A 6,485-nucleotide genomic window follows, 5' to 3' on the forward strand; every position below is an offset into this window, starting at 1 on the left:
CATTCCTGTGACCCTGGCTGGCTAGAAGACTGGGGTGGAGATTGCAGCGTGACAAGACCCTGTTGGAAGTCCCCTTCTCTCTCTGTCTCTCTCTTTCTTAAAATAAATAAATGAACTTTATAAAAATACTGAATAAGTGACAAAGGCTTATGGCAATTTTAAATTAATTCTTTTTATGAAAAAATTTTATTCATTCATTCATTTTATTTTAATTTGAACAGAGAGAGACACACAGAGAGAGGGAAAGTGAGAAAGCAAGCCACTAGGCCCAGCACTTGAACCGTGGTCAGCCATGTGGGAGTGTCCAGCACCTTAACCACCACACCACCTGCTGGCCCCTTTAAATTAATTCTTAATATCTAGCATGGAAGTCAGCCATGTTTCATATTAATGAATTTTCACCACTGTATTGTCCTCAGAAGCAGAGATAAGGGGTCTGCGGTGGCGTGGTGGTTAAGGCACTGGACTCCCACATGGCTGACACTAGTTCATGTCTTGGATCTGACACCTTGCTTTCTCACTTCCTCTTTCTCTCTCTCTCTGATTCTCTCTGAGCACAGGTGCCCTGTAGCAAATTAAAAAATAATGATAATGATAAATAAAATAAGATTAAATAAATAACTAAAAAAAAGAAAGATCAATTGAAAATGTAGAATTAACCTGTATTTCAACTTTATGACTTGAGAACATATTTTATAACATTTACAACCTATCTCTCTACATTACTTTGGAGATAAAAGCTTCTTTAAAAAATAAATGAATGAATAAATAAATATATAATTTCATCTTAGTATATAACAGGATGAAAGAGTATTTTTTAATTTTATGCCAGAGGGCACGTGTGCTTGCCAGAGGCAGAGAGGGTCAGCACCTCTCAGTGAGGCGTGAACATGCCAACACTTTCTTTCCCTTCTTGCTTCTCATTGGGATTTTGGGCATGCACACACATGAACTCACGTGTTTTTCCAGCTGCTGGGGCCAAGATTCCAGTTGCAGTTGGTCAAGTGGAATCTGGCTCCCTTTACCACTATGCGACAGCCAAAAAAGAGTATCTATAATTTTTTAACACATTTAATGAACTTTTGGAAATTATAAATCTATATTAAAATTTCTTCTTTAGTTTTCATAAAGTAATAGATGTGAATCTTATAGTGTTCAAATAATACAGAGATGATCCATCTCCCAAAACCTACTCCCTCCCCTGAGAAAACAAATCATGACAGTTTACGTAACGAAAGCTCTTTTAAAAATTACTGAATGACAAAGGTAATTCATGACAGAATTTTCAGCACCTACAGTAGTTACATTTGTGTCTTTTTGTGCATTCACACAGATTATTTTTACAAGAAGTAGATGACACATGTAACGTGCAACTTCGGTTTTTCTTGATAGATTGTCTATCATCTGATTAATTTGATTCAAACTTTATCAAGGCACAATGTCTCTTTTTTAATTTTATTTTTTCCAGAAAGCACATGCACTTGCCAGAAGAGACAGAAGCAAGGAAGCACCCCACCATGGGGCATGGTCGCATTGGACCGCTCCCTCCTTTTGTGGGATTCTGGGCATGCACACACATGGACCCGGTATATATTCCACCCCTAGCTGGGACTCGAACTGTGTGCAGTCATCCATGTGGGATCCACCCCCTCAACCACCACATGACAAGTCAGATTTAAGGCACAATTTCTAAGGGGACGTCACTGAACATTTAAAGTATATAACCAGGGGGACCAACAGATGTTGTCATGGTTACATCTCTGGACTCCCGTGCAGTCAACCATAGTTCAAGTCCCAGACCTAGTGGCTTAAAACTCATGCCAGGAGTGTGTGCATACTTACCCAAAATCCTGACAGGAGAATGGAAGAGAAGGAATCACAACATGGCCATCTCTCTGGGGGTGGGGGGGGATGATGGTGGTGGTGGTGGTGTTTTCTTGCTTTCTGTCTTTCTTCTCTGTCTTTCTGATGAGCACACATGCCCTATAGCAAATTTATCTCTGAAAAGAAAAAGAAAAAAAAAATATATATATATATACCCAGATCTCATGTAGTTTGCTCTGTCTGGGCAGGGGCCATAATGTGTACCAAAGAACTATGTGAACACCAACTAATTTCCAGACCCCATCCAAGCCTATCCATTGGTCATCCAGAGAGCAGTTCATTCCTAAAGTGATAAAGACCCCACTAGTTTATCACTGAGTTTAAGCAGCGAATACTACCCTATAATTTACTATCCAGATGCTAATTAAATAATACAGTTATCTCCCCTCCCCCTTGTATGTAGACATCACTGCATTGCAGGTTGAGAACAGAGAAGGAGAACACCTGACAGAGCAGGATTCGACTCAATAATAGGAGAACACTGACAGCTCTTCTTTATTTTTTAGAATTATTAATTTAATTTTATTTTTTATTATTTTTCTATTTGACCAGAGAGAGAGAGAGAGAGAGAGAGAGAGAGAGAGAAAGCAAGCTGCCAGATCCAGGGTTTGAACTGTCGGCTATGTGGGAATCCAGCACCTTGACCACCATACCACCTGCTGGCCCCAAACATTGACAGTTCTTAAGCCTCTAATGTCTCCACCTTCATTAAGACCAACCCAGAAGGATGCCTATCAGGAGGTCTTAAAGTGGTCATGAATTTGCTTACAAAAGCCCTTCTTCGTGGCCACATTTTATATTTGAGACCTCAATTTCTTCAGTCAGCTTCAATAAAGTCAGGCTTACTATTCTTTCTTGATAAGATGATCTTAACAATACTGGGCTTTCATCCATGTTGCAAATCTCTCTTTATATCTTTTCATAATTTAACCTGAAGATCATTTTCTTCTCTTTTCCAAATGTATTTATACTAATTAATTTATTTTAATTTGCTATAGCGCTCATGCACTCATCAGAGAGAGAGAGAGAGCACCCCCTATGGGCTGGTCATACCACCACCTGTTCTCCTCCATCTCTTCCTTCGTTCAGGTTTTTGAAATGCATGTGCACATGCTCAGTGTGTTTCTCAAATCTCTGAGTTGAGAACTTGAACTTCACAGTTGGCCACGTAAGATCTAGGATCTAGCTTTCTTAGCCACCACACCACTGGCTAGGCCCAGATAACCTTATTTTCCATCTTTCTGGCTTTGAAAAACAACTCACTACAGTTATCAAATGTAAACAGAATGATCTATAAAGTTTTGTGACAGTTCTCTGACAGTATTTTAAGTGTGTACAAAGATACGCTCAGATTAATCACGTTACATAATGAAAGATGAAAACATAATAAAGAATTGTGTAGACATCGTTATGTGTCTGCATTAAATAAATTGATTTCTTTATGTTTAAATTTATTCTTGTTTTCATGAGAGAGAAAGAGAGACAAGTACCCCCAGCAGGGTCCCATCACGCTGCAAGCCCCACTCCCGCCTTCCAGCCAGAGTGGGTCATGCACAGCCCCAGCGTGTTCAAGGTCACCCAGAATCTGCTCCTGATCTCTCGGTCTCCAGTGGCTCCAGCAGCGCAGAGTGGAGTGTGCAGCCTGGGCCACGGTGCCTGGGCTGTCTTGCCTGACCCGCCTCGCCTGGGCCAGACTGATTTTTTTGTTTAAATGAGGAAGAAAAGCTATTATCATGGAAAATGTTTAACTAGAATTCTTGTTTGTTTGAAAAGAACAAAAAAGGCCTCTGTTGTTTCTTCTTAGTACTCTCAGGGAGATCAAGAACAGACTTAAAAAATAGAAAAGAAACTGAAAGCAGCACTGAGGGGCTGAGACACATGGCCTGTCTTAGACTGCCGGCACTTCCTGTGTTCATTGCTCAATGTACCGCCGTAGCTGCACGGCAGCGCTGAGCACATGATTCGTTGGGAACCAAGTCAGAACTTTTAAGATAACATCCAACTGAGGTCGTTGATAATGGCCTTGTTTGTCAGAAGACATTTTCTTCTTTGTCTTGTCACACATAGGTGAGTACTGTCTTTGTCAGATATGTACCTGTGTAGCCACTAATGTGGCCATAAGAGTAAAATGAATTGCTAGATCGTTTATTGAAACGATGCCCCTAGTAGGACAAAGCCTGTGATCATTTCATGGAATTTTGCTCAAATCTAATGGAAATTCGGATTGGTGTTAGATCTCCTCTGAAGTCAGAGAATTGTCATTCGACTTAGTGTCCAGAATATATAGTTACAGAGCCAGAAACCATGGAGCAGGTTAAAGCTGTGTAGCATCTTCCTAGCGGTGCTTGTCCACACTGAGCCTTCACCAGTTCCTTTCCCCAGTCTTCCCGATGGAGTCAAAGCACGAGGGTCCAGAGAGGATGCAGGTTTGATGGCCACAATTACACAGGTACGGGCGAGGTCTCCTGTCCAGGGGGCCACCTGCTCACTCAGGGCCGACCCAGGTGAGGTGACGTGATGTGTATTGCTCCGGACCCTGGCACCCCCGCTTATCTCTGTCACCCTGACCCCCAACTCTGGCTCCTCCTGCACGGCTAAATCCCAAGGGTGAGTATGTGTGCAAGTAAGAATCATGTCCAAGTTTGCTCTCTCTCCTCCGAGTCCAGTGCCCCGGATAACTAAGTAAAAGGACTGTAGTAAGTAATAAAGGAAGGAATTGATACATGATAAAAGAATAGGTTGGTAAGTTAGTGCCCAAATCTTGATTCAAAAACTTTTTCTTTCGGGCTATCTGCTGTGACACGGCGAGGCTGGAAGCCACACGCTAATGAGGGGTTCGGATCCCAGGTCAGCCTGAACACGCTCATGGTGCTCAGGACTCTGAGGAGCTGTGGGCCGGGAAAGGGCGCCATGGCGTGATGAGCCCCTGCTGCACGCGTCTCTCTCAGCACTGCTGTTACCATTACTGCGATGTGCACGTTATCAAGTATATCGCTAAATGTGTTCCCTTTTAAAGTAACAAAAGTTGTTTGTCTCTGCTATTTTTTTTTTTTTTGCAATTTTACAGTCATGTTGAATTTGTATTTTTATATATTTTTAAGGTTTTAAAGAAAATTAGCCAATGGAATGCACGGCAGCGCTGAGCACATGATTCGTTGGGAACCAAGTCAGAACTTTTAAGATAACATCCAACTGAGGTCGTTGATAATGGCCTTGTTTGTCAGAAGACATTTTCTTCTTTGTCTTGTCACACATAGGTGAGTACTGTCTTTGTCAGATATGTACCTGTGTAGCCACTAATGTGGCCATAAGAGTAAAATGAATTGCTAGATCGTTTATTGAAACGATGCCCCTAGTAGGACAAAGCCTGTGATCATTTCATGGAATTTTGCTCAAATCTAATGGAAATTCGGATTGGTGTTAGATCTCCTCTGAAGTCAGAGAATTGTCATTCGACTTAGTGTCCAGAATATATAGTTACAGAGCCAGAAACCATGGAGCAGGTTAAAGCTGTGTAGCATCTTCCTAGCGGTGCTTGTCCACACTGAGCCTTCACCAGTTCCTTTCCCCAGTCTTCCCGATGGAGTCAAAGCACGAGGGTCCAGAGAGGATGCAGGTTTGATGGCCACAATTACACAGGTACGGGCGAGGTCTCCTGTCCAGGGGGCCACCTGCTCACTCAGGGCCGACCCAGGTGAGGTGACGTGATGTGTATTGCTCCGGACCCTGGCACCCCCGCTTATCTCTGTCACCCTGACCCCCAACTCTGGCTCCTCCTGCACGGCTAAATCCCAAGGGTGAGTATGTGTGCAAGTAAGAATCATGTCCAAGTTTGCTCTCTCTCCTCCGAGTCCAGTGCCCCGGATAACTAAGTAAAAGGACTGTAGTAAGTAATAAAGGAAGGAATTGATACATGATAAAAGAATAGGTTGGTAAGTTAGTGCCCAAATCTTGATTCAAAAACTTTTTCTTTCGGGCTATCTGCTGTGACACGGCGAGGCTGGAAGCCACACGCTAATGAGGGGTTCGGATCCCAGGTCAGCCTGAACACGCTCATGGTGCTCAGGACTCTGAGGAGCTGTGGGCCGGGAAAGGGCGCCATGGCGTGATGAGCCCCTGCTGCACGCGTCTCTCTCAGCACTGCTGTTACCATTACTGCGATGTGCACGTTATCAAGTATATCGCTAAATGTGTTCCCTTTTAAAGTAACAAAAGTTGTTTGTCTCTGCTATTTTTTTTTTTTTTGCAATTTTACAGTCATGTTGAATTTGTATTTTTATATATTTTTAAGGTTTTAAAGAAAATTAGCCAATGGAAACCATGTGAATATTAGTGTGCAAGCTGACTGCTTCTGGGTCTGTGACCGAACTCAAATCTTTGTGTTCTTATGGACAACACATCTGTAGACCCAGGTGGTGAGCACCTACAGTCAGCGCCGGTGAGCGAAGCACATTACCCTCCACGACACAGGGGTCTCATCCCATCAGTTAAGAGCCGTAAAAGCAAAGTTGAAGTTTTCATAAGGAAGAAGAATTTCCACCTCAAGGACTGCAGCATCAGCTTCTGCTGTGAGTGTCTAATCTGCTGATGACCCGTTCAGC

The sequence above is a fragment of the Tupaia chinensis genome, unplaced genomic scaffold (genome assembly GCF_000334495.1).
Source record: "Tupaia chinensis unplaced genomic scaffold, TupChi_1.0 Scaffold000096_1, whole genome shotgun sequence".
Taxonomy (NCBI): domain Eukaryota; kingdom Metazoa; phylum Chordata; class Mammalia; order Scandentia; family Tupaiidae; genus Tupaia; species Tupaia belangeri.